This window comes from Gambusia affinis, linkage group LG01 (genome assembly GCF_019740435.1).
Source record: "Gambusia affinis linkage group LG01, SWU_Gaff_1.0, whole genome shotgun sequence".
Lineage (NCBI taxonomy): Eukaryota > Metazoa > Chordata > Actinopteri > Cyprinodontiformes > Poeciliidae > Gambusia > Gambusia affinis.
In genome coordinates, this window is record NC_057868.1 from 32,174,234 (window position 1) to 32,200,272 (window position 26,039).

General features: G+C 39.3%; 1 protein-coding gene across 7 annotated transcripts in view; it reads left to right on the top strand.

Annotated features, from left to right (window-relative positions):
- LOC122827738 (nuclear receptor coactivator 3-like) overlaps window positions 1-26,039 on the top strand; it is a 75,321-nt gene that overhangs the window by 7,609 nt on the left and 41,673 nt on the right. Inside the window, exon 1 of one of the 7 annotated variants that reach the window (XM_044110694.1) lies at window positions 23,894-23,915. The exons of the other annotated variants lie outside the window; for them this stretch is intronic. The gene's annotated coding sequence lies outside the window, so the exon portion shown is untranslated. Of the gene's footprint in view, window positions 1-23,893; window positions 23,916-26,039 lie in introns of those variants that run through there. 7 annotated transcript variants of the gene reach the window in all.

Here is a 26,039-nt window from a genome sequence, read left to right on the forward strand (position 1 = left end):
TACAGCCATTTTACTTAGCCTCTTCTCAAAATGGGAACGATAAGAGAACATACAATTCAAGTAAGGCAGATGTATATTAATCTTTCCAAAGTAGTACATTAATGAGACTACAAGTGAATTGCAGCACAATTTCCAGTGTTAGATTATGCTGCTGCATAAAAGACGGTTCTTTTTAATAATGCAGTTTTATATGAGATGTCATTAGGTTTGTAGGATGTTTCCCAAAGGCACAAGAGGGTGTTAAATATTTAAATTTATGTGCATAGTAGTACACAATCAGCAGCATAGTTATTTTGTGAAGTGGTAGGTACCGGTTTTGATCAATTGTATGTGCGGAAAAGAAAAAGAGTTTTTATACAACACCCTAAAATATCTACACTGTTACAGTCTCGAAGGGTGTGATGTTTTAAAGGAGCTTATAAATTCATTGTCTTTTTTTTGGTTAGAAAAGAAAGAGGTCAGCTTGTGTTAAACAAAATGATAAGACCATAAACACGACAGAGGTTTTAGTGAATTCCTGCACGTCAAATGTGAAGCCTGTGAATTGCTAGTGGTTTAGCAAATAGGAAGAACCTATTCTCCCAAATAGGAAATATAAAAAGCATAATGTAAATATGTGATATGCCCTCTCTATGAACTCCTGCTTGGTTTGTCCCTGCGGGTGTACTGTGGAAACACGGTGGCTAATATAAAGGTGGTATCAGGCTTCCAATGCAGGGTTTACCAACATGTTGATTGTAATTATCCACTCGATCTTTAAAACCTTACTGGTGGGCTGCAGAGACACTTGGAAGACTTAGTGCACAGATGCGTTGTGACTAATGCTCCATTTGGCAGCACCTCTCTCTCACCTGTTTTTCTTGTGTCTATGGTCAGATTTTAGCCGGATCCTCTCAATAACTTGTTTTCCAAATATACAGATAATTGGTGACTTTTGCTGGCAATGAGCTTTCTGAGATTTATTTCACTGTTTGAGAGTAGAACAGTGAAATTGCCAAATTCATGGGAACTTGCCTGGATTAAGACGCAAGGTGGGCAATCAGAAGCAAACAACTTGAGAATGCTTGAGTTGATGAACCATAAAAATAAAAATTGTATCAATATGTTCAATGTTGAAGATATTTTTTGGCTGTTTTTAGCTGGTAGCTATGTTTTAAGCAATGACATGCAGTATTTTTCCTTGCCAAGTTGCATTAGATCAATGAATCCTATAGTCAGGGTTAAAAATAAAGTACACACACAGAATGCCATGCGCTATAGTCCACTTCCTGCTTTTGGAGCGATCTAAAGTCCACTTAGGATTTAGATATGCATTCAAACCGCACTAGAGTTCATTCCGACCAAGCCAAAGTCTAGGTTTATAAGAGAACCAGAGTTTAGACCACATCAGAGTTTAATTGTCTGTTCACACCTCCTCTATAAAACTGGATTTTACAGGCAAACAAGCTATAGTTTGATTAAATTGGACCAAGCAGAATCCAGCCTAAGACCATTATTACAGAGTTAAATTGTCTTCTATGACTATATATTTTTGTTTTTATGATGTGAAACTCTTTGAACTGCCTTGTTGCTGAAATGTGCTACACCATCTAATTGATTAAATTAGCTTTGCCATCATATTAGCAATTAGCATGACCAGCTTTACAAAAATACCAATCATCTTCATGTATATTCTTGCATTGATTATAATTTATCTTATAGAAAGCTTCAAGCCTAATATTTCATCTTGGAATGTTTGTCTGTTGAAGGCTAAATTAATTGAGTTTAAAATAACTTTCAAAATCTCTTAGACAGGTCTTTTAGATTGCAAAATGGTTAATAACAAATCAGCATAAAAACCTGAAAGAAAGAAATCCTTTTTCAGATAATGAGGACAAACAACCAAAAAACTCAGATCAAATGTCTGATCTGGTTCATCTTTTTGTTCATTCAAGGAAGAAAAACGTGCTAAATTTAGTTGATACCATTTATTTTGTCAGATTAAGTATTGAATGAAGTTTAAGGGGGAGGAGGCAGAAAAGATTAACTAAGTATTAAGGAAAGTTGGGGGGGGGGGGGGGTGAGAGGAGGCAAAAGGAGATGTGTGGGTTGAGCTGATGGGCTGTCAGAATCGTGCAGTGCATCCTCACTTTCTATTTCCTTTCTTTCTCCAAGAATGCCTCAGTGCAGCTCATGTCCTCTGCCGCCTTTTTTTTTTCTTTCCGAGAGCTATTTCCTCTGTGAGAGGAATGTCAAGTGCCCATCTCAATGCGCTTTTCTCTGTTTCGTTTTGTTTTGTAACTTGTGGCTCACTCTTGATTTCTGGCTCTTTCTCTTTACCACCGTCTTTGTCCTCTCAACTTGTCAGGGTTTTTTTTTTTTTTTCCCCCTCCGCCTCACAGTCAGCGGGTTGCCAGGACTGCACATGGCCAACTCGCATCAATTAGACTCAATTAGCTCATGTAAAACAAGCTAAATTGTCGCAGAAAGAGAAAAGCAGCTTGTAGCGCAGTTCCATGTGAGTCTATAAAGATTTGAAAGATGAAGGCGGTGATGAAGACCGAGTAAGAAGAAAAAAAAAAGAAGGAGGAGGGGGGAGGAGACGGAGAGAGTCGCTTTATTAACATCGTGGCACCCGCTAAAATTCAGGGAGTGCTGTTGCATCCAGCTGTTACTGGCTGCGCGAGGCTTCGTTGCCATGGCAACACAGCCCTGCGCGACTGCTCAAGGTCGTTCATCCAACTCTGAACCGAGCAGCAGCGCGCCACACATCGGATGTGCACTGAGAGAGAGGCAGCGAGGAAAACAGACGGGTAACTTCAAAGTGACCAATCAAAAGCACTTCAGTGACGGCGTGGTCGGTGGAACAATCTCAGATGTCGCTTCATCTGCCCTTTGACACTGTCACATGCACATGCAAGCACGCACTCACTCACACACACACACCACATGCACATTTACAGACAGACAGAGACAGACCAGTACTTTCCTCCATGAAGGAACAAATAACAACAACAACAATCGGACAAAAGAATCCCCGCCAGTCTTGAGACCGGTAGATTCTCCTTCCAGCTGATACAATATTTAGCTGGTCAGTGGGAGACGGAGGGATTCACTGGCTGGAAAAGATGTGAGCAGCAGTGCTTTTCTCTGTCTCTTCCTGTTTCTCATGGTGCATTGCTGTGAGGCTACCTGGGGCTTCTTCCACCTCCTCTCCTCTCTTCCACAGACAAATCTGCAGGAGCTTCTCCTGGGAGTTTGTTGGTGCGGCAGCTGCACACATTGTACCCTGAAAGCTTTTCTACAGTCTCTTTGTAAAGATCTTACACAATTATTACACGTAATACAGTGTGACCTCTGTGAGAGGGGTATTTTCAGCTTAATACCACTGCTAACAGGACATGCCTATACTGGTAATACTGGTATTTTCATGCTTTCAGAGTATGATGCTGGGCTACTGAAAACTGGTGCAATTTAGTTATTAGCATTGAATCAAATTGAAAACTACAATGCTTACTTTCTTCTTTAAAATGTTGTTAGACTAGCTAATGGTTGGGCAACAAATGGATAATATGTATTGCAACATGATCAATATGAAATAAGTAATTATTTCACTGAACTCCAATCCAGAGCCACACGGCATTCTGGGAGTTGTAGGCAAAGAAAAGACTTCAGCTGCTCAGTCAGTCAGGTTGGTGGCAGCAACTTGCTTGCTATTTGGTTACCTAGCAACAGCCTGTTGACTAAGTTGCGCAGCAGCAGTTTCATGTTTTATCTCATAGCTGCTCAAATGTAAAAATAATGGTGTGAAGGAAGAAAATGAGAAGAAAAACTCAAGAAGAAACTGTTGATAAAACAGGAAATGTCACCAGTTTGGCAGTATTTCAGATATTTTAAACAAAACTCTAATGTATAATTTTCTATATCAACTAACGTGAAAATATCTTGATTCATTTTTCAGCCATATCATCCAGTCATATGATAGCAATTTGTCTGTTACAATATTGTCCCTCATCGATCCATCATCTGCTCCAAACAGCATGTTGCTGAAAGTACCAAAAACTTTTAGACGTTTTTAAAATATATATACATATCAATCATGTAAATTATTTATAAGGAAATGATTCAAATGTGTGAATGGATGCATTTTTAGCTGGTGAGATTAAAGTTTCAGCATACAAGTGTAGCCTGCTGTCAAAGTCTGCTGCACATTCAGACGTTTCACAGTAGAAAAGCAGAAAATAAAAGATAAATTAGTTTCAGTTTTTTCTATAAAAAATCTAGAAGTGGTGGGAGTTTTATCTCAAATTGCTGGAGTAAAAACAACAGAGAAAACTTTGGACCCCTGTACAGGAACAACAAGAAGGCTAAGTTGAAGACAGCTGCTCTAGTTATTTCCTTTTTCATCCATCTGACTTGTAGCTTTAAAGGAAATGGAGATATCACCATCCTATTGACACAAGGAAGAATTAGGAAGCCAAATAATTTAATTTAAATAGTGTGAAGTCAAGTTTATTTAAAGAGCACATTTTCAGAAACAGGGAAATTAAGAGCTTCACATAATAAAATCAAAGCACACATCAGAATGAAATATATTTGCAGCAGAAATCTGTTTTCTAACATAATTATTAGCATTCCCATACATTCTCAAAATATTTTTTATTATAAACACAAAATAGAAACTCAAAATTGTTTGCTATATATCTAAATTTATGTGACATTTAACCTCCCAATTAAGGAATTTTCACCTAAGTTTTGACATTGCTAGCCCTGCTATTGTCACCTCTTTAGTGCCTCTATAAAGAACAGATACAAACCACAAGTTGTTGGCACAATTCAATGCAGAGCAGAGGATGGATAATATCAAAATAAAGAGCTAAAATGAGACGGCTCACTTAATCCCAGAACTAATATGGCCTTTTGTTGTTACTGAATATTTGAGATTTCATCTGAAATTATATTAAGATAAAATCATTTTCATCCTGGGTCTTCAGTAGCTGCTGAAGGAAGTCTTTCATTCTTGTTGTCCAGCCAATAGTTGGAACTGATATTTAATGTTTTCTATTATTATAAAGTAGTTTCTTGTGGTAATGAAAACTGAAGAAAAACTGGCACCATTTTAATTCAATTGCATTTACAGCTTGTAATAAAGTTGCTTTGATAAATAAAAATAAAAAGTAGTTTTTCCTGTGTGTGATTGAAATTGAATCTCTGAAAATAATAATAAAAAATCACGGATGTTAAAGTCTTGGGAAGCAGAAAGTTCTTTAAAAACCCAGCATGTTGTCATCCAGGTGCCGTTCAATGCCGGTACTCCCTCTGCTGCCAAATATTTGACCCATTATTTGTTTTTGAGATCTAATCTCCTGCACAGTGACCAATGTCACAGGGCTTGTAGAGTAAATATTCAGGAATCATCTGCATCGTAATGATTAACTTTGAAAGGGGCAGTTTGGAAAAGGCAAAAGTGTCAGTTTGTTTGATAGACAGCTAAGTACCACTTTGTTTCTTTTTGGATGTTTTGAGCAGGTATAAGCTGTAAGACAATAATATAAAAAAAATTAGACTTGTTCCAGATTGGTGCTTCATTGGTTAATGTAGGGTTAGGGTTGCTAAAATTGGGATGCAATATAACTAATCTACAAGTAATGTCTTACTTCAGTAAGTAAGTAATAGAGTTGCATCTGTTTTTATTACTGTTAAGGCATCTAAATGTTTTTAAAAGTCGTAGTTTTAAAAATTTCAGTCATTTTATTCTCACGATTTAAAGTAATTAGTGAGTGTAGACAATGGCTAGATAAAAAACAGTCTAATTTTTAGTTTATTTTTTCTGCATTCTGTTTAACTTTTCTGCATTAAATAAGAGCAAATAGATTATGGTAAACAGTCTTGTTTAAATTTTTGGTGTTAACACTGTAAAACTATTATCATTCTTTGCATGCTGACTCTACCTGATTTTCCTTCAAACAGAAGCATAGTAGGATTTTTTTTTAACTCTTATTGGCCGGTGACGTGATGCTGAAAGGCAGTTGTGTGTGAACAACTGTTTAAAAGTAAGAAAAACACAACGTGTCTGTGAGCACCATTCAGGAGGTCGGGGATAGTTTCACGTTTCCTCTTTGCTGTAATGTAATAGACGCTTGTTAAAGGCGTCCTTGCGATGGTGTGTTTCTAACAAGGAGAGTTCTGTTTTTCTTACTCGTTTTCCATTGTAGAAAAAAAAAATCTAGGCTCAGTTTATATGTTTTAAGGCTTCTCTCCTCGCTTAAACACTCGCACGCGCACACATGCGCAACATTTTATGGGGTAGGAGTTGAGGTAAATGTTACCAGCTGCAGCACAGCAAGCGAGGGGGCTTTAACTCTGCCTGAACCCAACTGTTACATGACCGCCTCCTCAACTTAATTCACTCTGGTCCAGCCTTCCCCCTCAGCCACCACATCCCTTCATAGCCAACGCAACACATGCCGGCGTGGACTTACAAATGTTTTCATATCGCTTGAACTAATTCTCTGTTTTGTCACGATACAACCACAAACTTAAATTTATTTCCTTGGATTTTGTTCCATTTATGGTTTGTGATAAATAAAATTTTCTGTCCATGCATTTGTCCAGCCATCGTCAAAAAGGACACATAGTTATCAAAATTTGTTGTGATGCAAAATCGTAAAGGGGTAGTGTTATGTAACGTCCAGGCTAGCACAATCAAGTAACTAAGTCAACTTCACTTGTTAAAAATGCTGTATATATGAAATACAACTTAGGAGAAATTTGACTGTATAATTTAATGCCTTGATTTGGGCCGCTGTCTCTTTAAGAAGCTCCTACTTTTCTGAAACTGCGCCTTCAGGAAGTCATCACAACAATGCTCCTCTGTTGCTCCTCTGTTAATCCTCTGACAATGTTTTTGCCAGCGTTTTAGTGAGAAGTGGCTCATATAAAGAGCTCAGCTGATGCATAGTTTCACCAGGAGTTTGCTAATTTCTGCTGGCTAGTCTGAAGGAGCTTAATGGGGGAGAGTGAAACTGCAGCTCTGAGGTGGAGTTGTTTCTCAAAGGCGATGCTAGGTCCAGCCAGACATTTTTCACAGCTAAAAAATGTGAAAGATTGAAGGATTTCTCAAACATGGATGAAATGGATGTATGTTTGTGACGACAGAATAACTTTTTAACAACATGTAGAGCTCAAAAAAGTTAACTTTCCATAATACTGCCCCTTTAAATGTTGTATGCATGTGTTTTCAGTCCAGTGTAACCCCTTTACTCCCAAATAAAACCCAATGCAGCCAGTTACCTTCAAAAGTCCAAAGGTTAGCAATTTAATCTCAGTAGAGACCGAGCTGTTCTGTGAAGAACACACACCCTCCCAATGACCAAGGAGCACTTTGCATTAAACTTTGGAAAAGTTTAATGCAAAGTTAGATAATAAAACTGGAACTCTATAGTTTTAAACATTGCACCAAATACTGTTTAATCCGTCATCTGGAAATAGTGTGGCACACTTGTCAGTCGAATAAGACATGGCTGTCTAGCTAAACTGTAAGGCTGGGTGAGCAGAAGATTAGTCACAGAAAGAACCAGCTCTGGAGGCGCTGCAGAGATCCACAGCTCAGGAAGGAATGCTTTTATTTCGATTCTGTTGTGATAACAATAAAAGTGATAAGAACTATTTACTTAAGTTAACTGTATGTCTGTGGCTGCATGCCACTGCCATCGTGACCTCGCAAACAAATGCTGCTCCTGAAAAACATTCCCACTTCTATCACGATTCCTTAAGATACCAGTCACATAAAGCAGTGTGACTTGTATCACTAAACTGAACACTAAAACTGCATTTAATCATATATTTAAAATTATTGGTATACTCTGAAAAAAAAAAAGAGTAAAATTAACAATCTCGTCAAAATGGACAGTTTTGGGGTACTGTAAGCATTATTAACTAGATAAATCAAAACTCTTTTAATTAGAAATTTCTCATGATAAGTGATAAATTATACAATAAACGCCAACACCACCAATAGCAATAAATTTGCGACATATTTTGAGCCGTATAAAGACACCAACATATCTCAGTGTTCGGCATGACGAGCAGCATTTGACGGGGAAGAAGCAACACAAGGTCCACCAGCCCACACCCTCTAACCAGGTGTGAACCAGTGTGCTGGTTGAGCAGGCTTTACGTTATTGGTTGTGTTTCTGCCTCCCTTTTGAGGTCACGATATTGGTGTTGTGACGACACCTGGAGCTTGTTCATCTGTACCTCCTGTCAAGCTTAGTTTGCTGTGCACTGCAACATTTAGCAGAAGCACTGAGCTTTCGTCGCCGCTTCGTTTGACTGCATGTACACAAAGTCAAATGAGACGCAGCAGCCAAGCTTCGCCTCCTTAAAACGGTTGTGCAACAGTTTTTGTTTTTTTTTTCTTTATTATTTTCTTGCTCAGCTGAAGGTCTGATTGAGGAGATCCTGATGTATTTCATCATGTGATGTGATGCGAGAGCCTGCAGGATCACACCGCAGATTTTGCTGGTGTCCAGAAGTGAGCGGGGTCACTGCCATTATGCCATGTGTTTCTCCCAAGCTCACAAGTGGAAATAAGCTCTCCACGCAGGGGCCCCAGCTCAGGCAGGGGGAGTGTCTTCAGTCGAATCAGCTTTTCCTCTATAAAACTTAACCCCTCTCATTTTCTCTCCCTCCCTCACAAAGAGTGGTAGTAAACAGTCTACAGCTCTCTATGGAGAAAATAGGCTGTAATTTGGTCACTGATTTGATTCAGTGTGAACCAACAATTGTGGTTTCTTTTGCAGTTCTTGTTATTCAGCATTAATCTTTTTTTAATAATCAAGTAAATCAGACCTTGCACTAAACCCCACATATCAGTTCAACCATTAAGAACGATGCACCGGATGAAATATCACCTCCTGTTGTTGCCCGCTCCGGTAACCAGGGTGAGCGCCTAGAATTTCAGGCACTTTCAAGCATTTGTTAGGGTTGCATGAACTGGGGCGCTCCCTGAAGTACGACATGCCTTTGAGGGATTTTACTCTTGTTGCTCTGCCAAGCACAACAATACCATGAAAATGGTGGGAAAAAAAGAAGAAAGAATGATGAAGTTTTTCCATCAGATAAAAACACCGTTGCTCCTTTCCTCAGCTGTTTATTTACATTCATATTGACTTTTATTAGGTCATATTGTTTAAGTAACTCACTTTAATTAAAATTTGTCGCCTAAATCCTGTATGTTGTTAAAGAATTAATTTGTAATGTGTGTTTTTAATTAGCAAACTTGGAAATTATTACTATTATTTTTTTTCAATCACAATTTTTGTTGCAGTAATCAATCACTGGACAGCTCTATTGCGGTTTAGTTTTTGCCTCAAGGCAACAATATCAAGATATAAGGATTTCACATCATAATATAATTATTGATTCCTTTTTTGGGGGCTGCACAGTGGCGCAGTTGGTAGAGCTGTTGCCTTGCAGCAAGAAGGTCCTGGGTTCAATTCCCGGCCCGGGGTCTTTCTGCATGGAGTTTGCATGTTCTCCCTGTGCATGGTGGGTTCTCTCCGGGTTCTCCGGCTTCCTCCCGCAGTCCAAAAACATGACTGTCAGGTTAATTGGTCTCTCTAAATTCTCCCTAGGTGTGAGTGAGTGTGTGTGAGTGGTTGTGTGTCCTGTATGTCTCTGTGTTGCCCTGCGACAGACTGGTGACCTGTCCAGGGTGAACCCCGCCTCTCGCCCGGAACGTAGCTGGAGATGAACCAGCAACCCTCCTGACCCCATTAGGAACAAGGGTGAACAGAAAATGGATGAATGGATTCCTTTTTTGTTTTAAATATCCAAATAATAGCCAAACTGGTGACATAACCTATCTTCTTTTATTCACAATTTTCTCTGAAGCTGTTGCTCTCATTCTCTGCCTTCACTCCACCCTGATCTCTTTTTTTTTATTTTTAAGCAGTTGCTGTCGCAAAATTAGAAACTTGTGAGGTGTACTGAGAAGTGTTTTCTGTGAAATCTGTGCACGCGCCATCATTTAGATGTCATAGTTGAGCGTACCGATTACCTACATTTCTAGTGACGGATTCTTTAATTTCCCACAATCCAAATGGATGCTAGCAAGTCTGGCGCCTCGCCTGGTTTGTTCTCCAGCAGGGCAACCACCGAACAACGATCAGTACTGCTTGTAGCGTGGCGGTCACACTACGCGTCCTTATTCCGACTGGTTGGACTGACTCAAAATGGTTTGATGTGAACATTGTTTTCTACTGAGCAGTTTTCTTTGCGAGTCTTGTCATCAAGTACAGCGTCGTAAAAATTTACCTTTGTGAGGACGTTTCCGGTCGACATTCGCATTGAATCTGCCTCAACTACGCGCAGAGTGGACTTAGAAATGTGTCAGAGTATGTCAGAGGCAACATGGAACTGCTGCTGCCCAAGTTACTCAACTGGTTGTTGCCGGGCAACCACTAAGATAGTCGCTGCTAGTGCAGAACTACAAAAGCAGCATCAGAAGAGTGTCCTGAGGTGTGAATGAAAAACAGGAGGCATTGCTTTTAGTTTTGGTGTGTATATATATTAAGTGATTTGAGTAAAAACAGATGACAGACAAGTCCATCTTGGATGGGTTCTGGTAGAAAATTGAACTTTCCCAACCAATCCCCATACCTGTATAAGTGATTTTATTTCATTCACTTATTATCATTGAGCTACAGCAGTTTGAGAGTTATAAACATGACTGGAAACTACAATAGGAAATAGTTCTCGGAGTGCTGAAACAAAAGAAAAGGAGATCGACCACCAATAGATTTCCAGAACTAGGAAATAGATTTTGCTGTCTGAAAAGAACCTACTGGTTGGAGTACTGACCCCTGTAAGCCATTGGGCTTTGTTTTTGTTGTATTGATTTATAGTAACTTTCTTTTAAACAAAGATGCTGTACTTTTGAAGGGGATATGGCTGAGCACTACTTACAGTACATGATGCAACAGTAAACTGACAAACCCACTTTGGAAACGTGTGCACACTTTACTGTTTTTTAGAAACTGTTTTTTTTTTTTTTTTTGTACATCTCAGTGACAGGTTTCCAGTAAAGGCATTGTGGTGAGTATGTTTTTGGGAGAGTGATTGTTCTGGGCTAAAAATCAAACCATTGCTAGTGCTAGACTTGGAGAAACGGAGGGACTGGAGAGAGGTGAACGTGAGGATGGTGGAAGTAGAGCTGTGAAACTACAAAAGGGCCGGAGAAAGGACAGAGATGAACAGAAGAAGCCCAAAGGGTTAAGCCAGGAAATGACAACAAGCCATTAATAATTTACCGGCAGGACACATCCAGTTCAACCACAGTCTGGTCAGTGGTGCCCAACTGTGGGAAGGCATGCAGAATGGTTCTAGCATAAAAAGCAGAATTTAATTTGCAAGAAGAGGAAGCATCATCAAAGAAGATCAGTTTGCTGAAAGACTGAACCTGATAAAATCTGCACAGCTTTGCACTTCGAGGATTTCATAATCCTCAAAACTTGTAGTGAGGAAAAAGCAACCTCTTTGTCATAACATTACAAATTAATATGCCATGAAGCAGCCTATGCAGGATGCAAGATCTATTGTACATCTGATGCCATGTGTGTAAAAATACTTGCCCACTTGTCAAGTATCTTTGATCTTAAATAAATGTGTGCAGCCTCAGCAAAACAGAATAACTGACGATATTAATAAAACTGGCTTAACATTTTTAAAGGCATTTTGTAACTGGAGCTTGTTTCAGCTTTGGAGGGATTACACTTCTCAGTTTCTCTGCAAATAATGTTTACTTTAGCAAGTTTGAACAGAGGCTTTGACCGCCTGCCAAAAGGTCAAATACAGAAGGAGCAGTTTGGCTCTCGCCACCATTTACCAGATCTTTCCTGAATGGAAAAAAATTGCTCAACTGAGTTTACAACAGAGAGTAACACCACAGTGAGACCAAATGTCATCACTGACTGAACCCCTACGCTCCAGGTTCACAATATTTTAACTGCACAACAATTTATGTTAGAGTAATTTGTTCATACAGATTCCTAAAGATGAACAGTTTTAGTCTTTGTATTCCTGTTGCTTTAGGGGTATTATTGCTCCTTTTTGACATGGCATTACTCATTGATGCACACTCTCGTATATTCAGCCTCGACAGCCCTAAACTAATTTGCGGCTGTTCTGCATTTAACCTTTGTCCTGACACACTTCAGCTGCTCAAAAGAGCAGAAATACAGCAAGAGGGGTCAAAGGTGGCAGGGTCGACTTGTTGCTCTCTGACAACTGTGACAAACATTGCACTGCTGGTAGTTTTTACATTCAATTAGATATAAGATGCTGTGATACGTATAATTTTGTTCACAAGCTCAATTTTTCTTACAGTTTACCTAATAGCTTTCTGCACAAAAGACCAGAGGTGACGAGGTGAGGGAAAAGAGAACAGTTTTTGATTGTATTGCCTCAGGAGGGGTTGGAGTTGAAAACAGCACATGTGGCTGACACGGAGTGCTTTTTCCATTTATTGTGTAGCCTCAAATCTATGGGTATCACTGCTTGAGGTGGGGAGGTTTCAAAGTGTGACTTTTAAGCTAGAGAAAGTTCGGCTGGTTTGAGAGTTTTGATCATTATTTGACCATTTTTACCTCTGAAGGCTTTAAACATTAAGAGGAAGCTCAGAAAGGAGGACATCATCACATCAATGTCTCCTTGAATGGGTTTGAAACCACGTTAGTTTCAACAGCATCCTGTTTTTTTCTGTTACATTTGATTTAGACTTTTCAGGTTTTACTTCTAAGATATCAAACAGTTACACCGACATTAAAAGGCGGCAAAATCTGAAACTGTGCAAGTTACTCAACTTGCCTAGGTTATCCAGCAGGTTGTTGCTAGGTAACCAAAGAATGAGTGAGTTGCTTGGTAACCAAAGAGCGAGTGAGTTAGTTGATGTCACCAACCTTGCTTAGCTGACTGAGAGGTTGAAAGGCTAAAGTTTTTCCTCTGCTGTTCGGTTCCGGATTGGATATCAGTGAATATTCTATAAATTGGATATTCTCTCAGATCGATTATCTATTGATATATTTATTGGGATATGTATTGCTATTGATTTATTGTCTTGTCCTTATAGGAGATATTCTACATTTGAAAGTAGAATATTTCTGCTGTAGAGCTTCTATAAATTGTTATATACAGCATGTGAGAACAGCTGAGTTTCTGGGCTATTGATTTGCTTTTGCTCTTTTATTTGGACCTATAGCACTTCGAAGTGCTTGTCCTTCATGTGCAGCTGTTGTAGTGGATGTATTTCACTTTGTGCCCGGAGAGCTGAGTGAAAAATCAGTGCCTGCGAGGCAAAAGTCCACCACAGGTGGAAGCAGGCCGTATATCTTGTCTCGTCTCGCCGTCTGCTTTGTCTAGTTTTTGTCTGAAGATTCACGGCGGCTGTTCCCTCTGAGGAAATGCGCTCTCATGCGCGCGCCTCTCAGCCAGGTGGATGTAGCCATAGTTGTGCTGCTGATGTGTGGAGAATAGAGCAGCGGGGAGCTTCTTCAGTAGCTGTTAATTAGTCAAACACACGATTAATATGCACTTCCTTGTCTCCTTACGAGCGGCTCGCAGCCGCTCTATGTGTCGTTGCCTGACATGATGCCCACTCTCTATTTGCAGTGCTGCCCCTCCCCTGCCTGATGCTATGATCTAACTGCAGCCTCCTCTCTCTGCACTGGCATGTGGATGAGCACACACACACACACACACACACACACACCCTCACAGGGCGCTTTGGCAGCATGTGGGGTGTGTCGCTTCTGTATTTACGTGTGTGTTGTTTGGAAGTGACCTTAACATGGACTCTGGCTTGCCCTGTGATGTAACATTTTGTTGGTTGTTTTTTTTATTATTATTTTATTGTGTTTTAGAAAAACTGCACATTTTCTCAGTATCCTTTCAAATAAACACTTTTCTTTATTCCTTTGTCTTCAAGTCTTTTCAAATAAACACAGGTACAGGTTTGCTCTGAAAAAAACAAATTTCCAAAGTGGTAAGAAAGGAGAGGATTGATTTAGAAGAAAAGGCGAGTTTCGGATCTTTCCAGTCACATTCTTGGAGTTGGTCAAAGTTCCCCCAGCACCAGGAGACGCGTTCTGATTGGCTGCTGAAAGGTGAAATTAAAACCACTGTAAACTTTTGACCTCGTAGGAGCCGTAGAGAGGAACGCCCATCGCTGTATCGAGAGCGATCATCCCCCTCCTCCTTCTCAGCACTACCTTCCTACCCCTTCTCCATCCTCCATCTTCTGCCTTGCTCCTCTTTTTACTCCCTGTTTGTTTGTCATCTGGTCTTGTTTTGCTCCCTTTCATTTCTTCCCCCCTTTTCTCTGGTTTTTATTCACTCTCTCTCTCCCTCCTCTTGATGAATTTGTGCCTTGCTTGCATATAGCCTGATGAGATAGGGAAGGAGGGAGGGAGGTACAGAGCAGGAAAGAGCAGGGGGAAGGGTATAGAGTGGGAGGAGATTGCCAGAGAAGGGGGGATGGGACGAGAGGACAGTGAGAGAGAGAGAGAGAGAGAGAGAGGGGAGTCAGCAGCAGAAGAAGAAGAAGACATGGGGAGAGAAGGGCAGGAGGAATGCAGGATTGTTGACTATGTTGTGCACAAACTGTGCTCTGTTAGAGGGGAAGAAAATCCAAAGAGGAGTGAATGTATAAATAGACATGTAACGGCAGCTCTGACTAAGATCTGCTGAGCAGTGGGGCGGGGAGAGCCCATTTTTACTGCTAATGGTTTCTCTCATTACACATCAAACGGACGGGGGTATGTGCGTATGAGTGTGCGTGTGCAGATGATTTTAAACGATTGTACGAGCCAAGTAAAGGAGCAGTCGAGTCGCTCGCTGCTTTGATGCCACGTGGGCAGACATACAGTCTTGCAGATGCGTTTTGTCAGCAGCTGTTTTGTAGCTGTACAGTGAGGTGAATTACTGTCTAATCCTCACTGCTGTTCACAAGCAGACACACCAGGGCCGACTGAAGATGCACACCGCGAGCAAAAATAGAGATGCAGGGACGTTTTATCGACTTTATACCTGCTGATGCAGATTTTTGATTTCCCTCTAAGATCTGTAATTGACAGTGTTCAAAATATTTATTTCTAGCCGTCATTTTAGGAATAAAGGCATTGCTCTCATGTGCAAAGTGTGTGTGTACTTGTTTAGCTACTTTATTTAGGACAATTTCTTGCATATTTACTGACCTTCTGAAGACCAATGGGCCTAAGGTGGACACTCTTGTGTAGGGTTAGGAGTTTGGATGCCAGTTTTTTGTTTGATTCTGATTTTGGCCGATACTGAGTATTTTTTATCGGAAATTTTTCTAAATATACCAAGAAAGTCACTGAGTTGGCAACAGCGGAGTGACTATCATTAACTGCAGACGTACAGACATGACTCATTCAGTGTCTCGCAGCAGAGCAAAAGAGGGCAGTGGCTGGTTTTTAGACCTTTGGTGAGGTCGATAAGATCTGTCGATAATCAGGAAATCGGCTGGCTGATTTATAGGTGCACCTCTAGTGGACACCCTTGTTTATGATTAGGAGTTACGTTTAGAGGAATAGGTGTGAATTAAGTTGCAAATTTTGAACTCTACTACCTACTAGTCTTCTATCGAAGATTTACACAATTATCACTTTTAGCATTTATAACTGCATCTTTGTGTGCTCCCAAGAGCCCATCCATCCATCCATCCATCCATCCATCGATTCATCCATCCATCCTCTTTACCAGTCCGTGCCCCATCTCTAGAAGTCCATTGCCAAAAGGCAGCAGCATTTTTGGGGGAAAGATGATTGAGCAGGTAGTTGGGGTTGAGAAGAAGTGCAAGATTCTTTGTCTTGAGCTAAGAGAGGAGACTCCAAGACCACATATACATATAAAGATGGATAAACGGATTGATGGATAGATAGACTACTGGATAGATAAATAGCAAGCTTTAAGTTTGTCCTGCCTCTCTAAACCATCTTTTCTCTTCTCCTTTTTTGACCCCTTTATTGCTTTACTAGGTAATTACTTCACCCAAGAGACAACCCATTAGATAAAACACACACATGCAAACACACACTGACATCCACACTCCCACCATGCATCCCATTAGGTAAGGAGCACCCCACAGGCACACGCCATCTTCAAGATAACAGGCGCCTCTAACAAACACTCGGGTCTACAAACATCTACGCAGAGCGTTTGGATGTGGGAACCCCTCCCCCTCTAATAGTAAGGAAGATTGATAAAGTCACAAACGATTACTCAACGTGTCGTTTAGCTCGTGCATCTTAAAATTTTCAAAGCAACCATAGTATGTTGTTGTTTAGTTGCTCTTGTTTCTGATTTCTGTGTAACTTTGGAGTGAGCAGCTACAGCTCTGCAAATGAGCCCATCTCTAAATGTGCGATAGATGTGAGCTGACAGTGATGTGCACGGAAGCCAATGGAAGTTGATTTGTGACTGTTCGTAATGAGATTGCGTTTTCCTGTGTGCTGTCTCCTGGTTTCAAGGTGTGTTTGCTGCTCTATGACCGATTGTGTGTGTTTGTTTGCGTGCGGTTATACATGTTGCCATGCAGTTTCCCCGCCTCTCCTGCATGTGCTTTTGTCTGTAGGAGTGATGGATGGCAGGCAGGCGGCTAATGTGATTTAGATGCTCAACCAGGAGTGTGTGTTTGTGTGCGAGTCCCATCCACGTGTGCGCAGATGAATTTGCAGTGTGTGTTTGTGTACCTGTCTCCAACCCTTTCGCTACTGTTTTATTCCTGATGCTTTGCAGTTCTTTGGACTTGGAGCAAATAAATAGATGGAGGAGGTTGCTTAGAGCCACTTCCTCTTTGTTAAAGCAAAAAACAAGTGAGAAGAGGAAGGTAGAGGTGGACAAGAAAATGGTATGCTCCCATCAAGATCTCACTTTAAATAGTAAAATAAAATCTGTGTTAAAAATGTTAGTAAGACTCAAACAGGCTTTTATGTCACCACTCTCAAATACTGCTAGAAGTGCTAGTTGGCCTACACAGACTTTAATATGTAGTCTTGTGGGGACCAACATCTTTTAAGTACTTTTGCTTGTATTTATTTTATACCATGCAGTTTTTTTCCCTGACTTTAGTGTAGGGGGGCTGTATTTCTCTCACACAGAACTAGTTTGGTGGCCATTTCTTTTAGTAAACTTATATAAACTTTGGAATAAGAGAATTGAGAAAAACTTTGCTGTAGTACAGTTCAGCCTTCCTGTTACTCCAGCTCAATTTACCCATTCCCCAAATCACTTAAGTGTTCATAGCAATGTCGCTTTTTGATCCTTCGTGTCGGGTCTTCCTATCATTGTGAAGCAGAATTCACCAAGCGTTGGCTTGTTCAGCCACTAATAGGGAACGTGAGCTGGGATTAGACTGTCGTAAGACAGGTTAGTTTTACCCTATTGATAATGTGTTGTTCCAATAGTAATTCTGCTCAGGTAAGTTTTCTTAAACATCAAGAAAACTTACCTTTCTCATATGAAATGGCAAAAGAGCAAAATGAGTAGCTCTATGTTGTAGCAGCATAGTTGTCAAATAGTTTTCATAAGATGCTTGCAACTTTATGCTTCCCCTGACTTCATTGTCAAACAACTTTCTGATGCTCCTGCCAAGTATGTTTTCATCTGGAGATGAAATGTTTGCTAAAGTGCTATAGACCAGAGTTGCCCAAGTCCAGTTCTGGAGAGCTGCAACTTTCTGATACTTACTTGCTCCAGCGCACCTGAATCAAATGACTGATTCATCACCATTCAGTCCTTCAGCTCTGAAGAGGCCTGGTAGTGAACCATTAATATGATTCAGGTGAATGTAAAAGTTGCAGGATGGTAGCTCTCCAGGACTGTGCTAAGTTAACACTAATGCTGTGTTGATACAGTTCATTGGTTCTGGTAGAGAACCGGTTCTCAATAGCTCAATTCCTTGGATTTGCTTTTAGCTACCCCTTTCATCAAGGCAGGGAAAAGTAACATGAGAGAAGTGAAAATAAATAACCTTTAAGCGGGTATTTTCCACAATTGGACTTAAAATATCCTTCCCGAAAAGGCAAAGTTGTCCGTACATTCTTATTTTTTAAGCCAGCTTTAATTTCGTCAGAATTGAATGGAACATGATGCATATTTTGAATGATTAGAGAATAAGGAATCTATTTCATAAGTGAGATCAATAATGGAATCTGTATCATTAAATTTTTATCAGTTTCTATCCCTATTGCAGACAAAGCCTCATATCCTATTTCATAAACTTCATAGCATTTTTGTGCTTCAGTGACATGAGATCATATTTAGTCTGAAGAGGTTAAAGCACCGATTATTTTTGAATGAATGTATGTTTTTACATAGTAGCTTGCAAATGTCTCTTAAAAGTCATAAAAACAGAAAGTAGTTTGTACTAGCTTGTTTGTATTGCATAGTAAAAACTGGTTGCACATCTGAAATGTTTGCACATCTGCCTTAAATTTCAATAAACATATAATATGTCTGGTTCAGTGTATCGAGCCCATAATGCAGTTTACTGCCTCTAAAGATAAAACAGTTTCTGGATCAAAGAGATTCTTACTGAGCCAATTTCATCCTTTAACTAAACAAAACACTTTATTTAGACCAAATTAACTTACATAAATGTGACAATTTTTCTGTATATATATATTTTTTTTAATCAAACAACCTAACAGATGAAAGATGGGCTTTTCCAGCAGTGGTTATATTTGCAGACAGGCCAGTAATGCAAAAATACAGTTACAAGACTTTAAGTCTAATAAAATTTGGTAATAAATCCAGCTTTTAGGTCAGTTTGTGAGTCTTTATGTAAGCTTGCACTGTTGTTTCCATCAACTAGCAGTTGGTTGTCGTTCTTTGTGTAGATTGTTGCCGTGGCAGCAGATTAATAATCAAGTTTGTGGTTAAACAGAAAAGGGGGTGACTTGTTCATTGCACTGTATGGCTTATTAAAGTCAACCACAACCATAAAACTGATATTGTTTATGTTTAATTAATTTAACAGGCCAATTAAAAGTAAAAGGAACTGATTTTTTTCAATTCTTTTTCAACCATATTAGGTTTGTTACTTTTTCATTTATTCGCTTTAATGACATGTTTTCAGCTTTCGTGCATGACCCTGTTTGTATAGTTAATTGTTACATTTCTAATAAAATGATATAGCAGTGTGTAAACCTGGCATAGTTGGTGAGCACCAGTGAGGTTTTCATCACGTTCACAAGATTTATTTCTGTACCGCAGTTTTCTTCTCACTTTAGCCGAAGTTGACAGATGAGTATGCCCGTGGCTTACTAGGCATTTGTTTTTAGAGAAGTTTAGTTTTTCTGTAACATTTGCAACACACTGGAATTCTCCTAGGTTTTTGTATTGTGTCTACAACTCTTTTTTTTCAGCTGCTGTAGCAAAATGTGTTTACAATTTAGCAAAACTCTTTAATGGTGACATTTTTAAGTTAGAAGAGATCCCCACTGTGGCCTTACAGCTGATCAGTGATGACACATAAAGTTACACAATTTTGAAAAACAAAAGACATTTACTGAATAACTATAAACTGTGTTAGTGCTGTCTATGGTATCTTGCAAAACCCATAATGTAGTTTCACCCATTTTTTTTCCCAATTTTGTCCCAATACCAGCTTTGCCCATACTTCTTTGCAAATGTCAATTTGATTTCAGTTCTGACTTTGACTGGGCCATTCTAACACACAAGATTGGATCTAAGCCATTTTATTAACCCTATGGCTTTATGTTTATGTTAGATTGGTCCTCCTGGGAAGTAATCTCAGTCTTAAGATTACTTCCCAGTAAACTGGGATTACTGGGAATTACTGTTAGATCCCTCTTGTGAGGGATCTAACATATTTCTCCCTGCATATGTTGCATTTTTCTTCCTATTAAAACAGCACTGTCATTGCATGATACTGCCACCTCCATGTTTGTTCCTGTATGCAAACAGGATTTCTTACTTTAACAAAGTTTTTGTTCTTGGCCAAATTTATGGAGCTCATGACTAATAGTTTTCACGTTAACTCACCAGAGGATCTCTGCAGCTCCTCCAGAGTTACCAGTGGCATCTTGATTACCATATTTTCTGGAGTGTAGGGCGCACCTTGCTTTAAACTGAATCCACAAAGTTTAAAAAAAAAAAAAAATGGAACTGTACAAAAATAAGCCGCTGGTATCTCCGCTGCTCTGGGTTTTCCACAAGGATGCATCCTTAATAAATCTGCTATTAAGGATGCAGCCCTCCGTCTCCAACGCTGGACCATGGATTTGTTCATGCCGAGCTTGCGTACAGTGGCTCTAGATCTGTACTGCCAGATCGATAGCCTTCAACTTGAAACCTGCATCATATGAACTTGTTCACGTAGTTTCCATTATGGGGGTATTAGTTTGAAAACATTTCTCCGTCGTGCCTGCTGCTAGCATGTAATTGTTCTAAATGAAAATTAGCGCTTTCCTCTTTGATTTCCAATTTTGACTTCCAGTGATTCACTTCCTGCTAACGAGCCCCCTGGTGGTTGAAGAAAAATCCACAGAAAAGCTGCACCGGGTTACAAGCCGCATGGTTCAAAGCGTGGGAAAAAAAGTAGCGGCTTATAGCCCAAAAAATACGGTACTTTTCTAAGTAATCAATAAATAAATAAATGCAGCTTAAAGTGTTTTACATCTTAAAAACATAAAAAATGTCATAAAACAGGGGTTTTCAAAGTATGAAAGGGTGAGCCCCCCTTCAAGGAGCTTAATGCCTGCTGCGCCTCCCCGTGAAGGGGGGCAGAGTTCTAAAAACTCCACCTTCAGCCCCGCTCTGGCCAAAACCAGTGATGGCATAGTTACTTTGAAAAAGTAACTTTAATCGGACTACTGATTACTCCTCGAAAAAGTAACTTAGTTATATTACTGACTACTTGATTTGGAAAGTAACTAAGTTACTTTCCAAGTCAAGTAGTAACTAACTGCAGGATTAAGTAACTTTTTAGTTACTTTCAGCAGCTGCTAACAACAACGCTCTGCCTCCTGTGAAAATCACATTGATCTTTGCCAATACTTAATTGTAAGTTATTTTATAATGGTAACATCAACAATGTGTCTCCACTGATAAGGTTGAACTGAAGAGGAGATTGTACAAAAATAAAAAACATGAGTAATTTGTGTGGTCCACTGTTGTCTGGAAAACTCTAAGAAGGATTTTAAAGCCCCCCTGCCTCCAGATTCTGCGTTACGCCCCTGCGTTTGATGTCGCAGCGCACAGAGCTCCTCCTGCAGCTCCACAGCTCAGATGGCTGCGACACTTACCGTAATATTAATAATTATAACGGTGCTAACTTGCCATTATAATCATTGCCAACTATGGACACGTTCATTCGTGGCTGTTTTCACGTTTATTGCGCTGTTCATATTGGTCTCGATGTTTGCAGTTTTCTGGAGCGCAACGCGAAGCTCGACGTCATTCAGAGGTAATATATTAACTTGACATTAACAAAGACTCAGCGGGACGGATCATCCAGGAAATGATGAACAGGGAGAGACTGACTAAAACTACCTTAATGACGGACAAATTCTGGGATTTATTATGAGTCTCTGCTTATTTCCAAGCCCAAATGAGAAACTTCACGCTCAAAAAGCGAGCCCAAAAGGCGCAACCCGCCACTCATTAAATTTTGCGACTTTTAAAAATGAAGCCCAAAGCCGCTTATAATAATCGGACTTGGCGACAGAAACTGAAAATAGTTCCAGTTTTCCACCAACAAAATCGCATCTCCCTCCCTTGTCTACATTTCCGTCGCATCGAGACGGCGGTCACGCGACAAGACGAGTAGAGGAAATACGATAAAAGAACAAAAGAACATAGAAACGCAAAAATGATATTGAAAAGTAACTGTAGTCTGACTACTGGATTTGAAATAGCAACGTTATATTATTCGTTACAGAAAAGTGGTCCGGCGTCAATGCGTTACTGACATCACTGGCCAAAACATCCTCTAAGGTGGGAAACATTTCCACTGATCCCCGCTCCACACGCGCACCCCACAGTACCAACTTTTTCCTAAATCCACAGAGTTGATCGTGTGCGTAAAAGACGTTTCTCTCACATCAGTAGACAGCAAGCAGATAGCTTTTCCGGTTTATTTTTTCCCTCGCACCGCGCCTCCCCTAAAGTGCTCTGGCGCCCCCCAGGGGAGGCGCGCCTCACACTTTGAAAACCGCCGTCATAAAACATCATACAGTCACCAATTATTAAACCAGTGACAAAAATTACATTTTGTCGAGTGCCATCATTAAAATCAACTCGCATCAAATATGTTGGTGATTGTTTCATTTATTATGGTTCAACAGCAACTCTGAACATGTTATTAGTCATGATTTAAAGGAACTCAGTGTTTTAGCTGTTCTGCTGTTTTCTGGACATTTGTTTCAGATTTGTGGATTACAGATTGTGCAGACCAGAACCAAAAGACTTGAGAGGTCTGGATGGTTGATACAACTGCAGATCTTTAATGTATTTTGGTGCTAAGCCATTCAGTGATTTACAAACCAACAACAGTATATTAATGTAAGAAAAATGTGCCAAAATAACAGATCAGTTGTTTTTTTTTGCTTGAGATTTATCCACCATCAGAGATTCGCTGCTGTATCTCTGCATATTATTTATTAGGGCTATAGGTAATAAAATGTTGCACTTGAATCCCTGGGTAAGGATGACTCATTCGCATACCTAAAACTCTTTTTTTAATGTAAATCTACTTATGATGGCAGCTAGCAGCCAAAGCTTTGCACCCTGGAAGCTTGGATGAGTTTGAGTTTTAGACCTGCTTGGTCTGTTTCTTCCTTGAGCCAGACAGACACTCTGCTTTTCTTCATCCGCCACCCCATCTCTTCCCTCTCTGGAGTGTGAAGTTTGACGCAGCAGCCTCTATTCTGTGATGGCAGTAATTGGTCTAAAGATGGACCTCACTCTCTCTCTGTCTCTGAGCTAAAGAAGCAATTTGTTTCCAACGAGTGAGTTTGTTTTCTGAGACACAAGGAACAATATGAAACCAAAGCAATATCTAACAGTAATGAAGGGCGGTTGTGTATGTATGCACGTGCAGGTGAGGCTTGCTCTTTTTGCTTCTTGTGAATAGCACTATTTGGTCTTCTGCAGGGTAGCTGAGAATATCTAGCTCCCCTCTTTGGTACCTCCTTGTCTGTGGAAGCAAGGGTTGCACTCAGACATATTTTTATTAGTCTCCACGGTCTGATTTGTTTAAGAGGAGGCAAGGTGCCAATATGTGGCTTAGCTCGTATTTTACTCCAATGTGTTCGCTGGGTTTGCTGGACGGGGGCTGAATGAGAGTCATCCAGAGTGCAAACACTTCCATACGATGTACTGTTAGGTTTTCCTCACTGTGCTGTTGTGTAAATGACTAGCAAATGGGATTTCTGCTAGATTAAAATCATTTCACAGAAAATAAACATGCAAAAGGTAAAATGAGGAAAAAGAGTAAAGGTCACTAAGAAACAAACTGTAACTGTGGATCAACTTTTAATGTCTGAAAACCTTTTAACCTTTTATGAGAACTGTGTTAATAACATTGTATTCATACCCAATGATGTTTTGCTCACACTCCACTTTCATTTTGTAGCCTCACAATAAGCAAACTTTATAGTATTTTATTGGGATTGTATTTGGTTAACCATTACAAAATAGCATGTAGTTGTACTTTCAATATTTTTCAACCTTGTCCATCTGGAAGGTGAACCTCTATTCCTGTCTTCGGTCTGCTGCTGCCTGTTTGCAGATTTTCTTCCAGCTGAACATCTTCCTTGATTCTTCTGAAAATCATTCCCATAGCATGATGCTCCCCCCACCATGTTTCACTCTGGTAACGCATGTTCAAGGTGATAAATAGTTTCTGTTTTTCATTTAATTAGCTTACAAGATAAAAAGTCAATTTTCTTCTCATATGACCAGATCTTCATAGTGCAACAAACCTAAAGGCATTTCACAGAACAACTACATTTATCCTGAAATTAAATTACTACCAAGTGGATTCTATTTATTTAGTAGGAAGGCATTTTATTTAGAATAGGACAAAAACTGCAAATGCACACCAAACTTCTCAAAATTGTATTTACAAAAGAAATATATCAAAAATGGTTACTAGGACTGCACAATGTCATGGTAACATGTCTTTAAAGATTTCATATTTTACCTCAATCCAGTCCTTTAACTACATTTTTCTGTTGGTAAACAGAAAATGAGTAAGTAATAGAAAACTAAAAGTGTATCAACATGAACTGACACATGATCTACTCAAAAGATGCAGCACCATCGCGTCCTTTTAGTAGCAAAACTATTAATTACAAAACAACCATAAATTAAAAGTATTGAAGGGACATAATGACTTCACCTTGGGCAAACACATCTATGCATCTAACAGCATGTTGTTATCACTTATCAAAAGCATAGAAACAACGTCTTAGTGGGTTTGCCTGCCTTATTTGGCTGCAAAATGCAAGATAGATACAATTTAATTTTACATTTAAATTTTGGATAATAAAAAAAATCTAAATAAAACACCAGAAACAACAGCTATTGCTTTTGTGCTTCTTACTCTTTGAAGAAAACAGTTGTCAGCTCTTTTCAAGGCTCAAGCTGACTTTCAATCCATCAATTTTTGATTCACACATTGTATCATTTCCAAAGGCTGCACACTCTTTGGAGATTTTCTTTTGCAGGATTGATTGTTTTTACCCAGCAACCCTGCAGTCGTTTGCTCTGCAGAGGGTGGGAATGATGCAGGCACCAAGGTTTAAGCAATGACATAGAGTTAACATAAAAACTCAAAGTTTCCGCTGAAATGGCAATCTAGTTTTTAAAAAAAAAAAAAGTTGTAAATAGCAGCCAACTTTTGTGTGACTCAGTTTGTTATGAGTCAGGAACAATTTCTGTGAGTGTGTCTCAGCAGCTCCAACTCAGTGACTGAAACACCCTCCAGTTAATAAATGATTTGCCTTACTAATAGTTTCTGCTTTAACGTATCCTTCTTACTTTTTCTGCCATCCTGGTTATTACAAATTCAAATATAACAAAAATCAGTTGATGATAAACTGTGACTTGAATTAGAAATAAATTATGTCACTCACACATGTATAATATTTGTCTCCAAGTTGCTTTCTGATTTTTAGTTTGGAACTTCTCACTGATGTTAACTACTCCGAAGAAAGTGTGATTAAAACGTTAAGGGGAAGCTCCTTAAAACTTAACTTAATTGCTAATGTTTTAAGCTAAACCTAATCAGATTTGATGGGGGATTTCAAAGGATTGGGTTTTCATAAGAGGATTTCATTCTGGATCAAATTCAACAAAGTCTTTCTTTAGTTAAAAGCTTCATAATTTTAACTGCTTTTGTTTTTCAATATTATTGTATAACACAAGCTCAAGTTATTTCTTTTTCTGAAGACTTGAGTTCAATCAGATGGGAAACCTGTTTACGTTTTGTCCTGACCAACATAAACTAAAGACTAAATCTGGATTTAGTCAGATTTAGTCAGAATTTTAATGCAATTAAAATTAATTAAAATTAATGTCAAATGGTGCATTAGGCAAGAAACGAGCTCAGTGTTCATCAATCCTTTAGAGGAAGCTAAATCTCATCCAACTTTTGTATAATTTTGAATATGTGATAAATTATTTGACCTTAGATGTTCTTAAAATTGGGGAAATATGCCAGGTAAACAACTAACAATAAATAACTAATACTAACTAATAAAATGCAAACAATAAATTAATCAAAAAGCCAACATTCAGCCTAATCTTCCTCATTTCATAAAATTTTATAGTTAAAATGGCAATTTGCAGTTAGGTGTAGCAATTGCCCTGCTCCTGATCTTTCAATCGTTGGTGTCACTGAAGAAATTCTGCCAGTTTGCTGTCATAAACCACTGTGCTAATGAGAAAATACATTGACTATGATTTTAAACAGATGCAACTGCTGCTGCTAATCTTTCTGATAAAGTTAT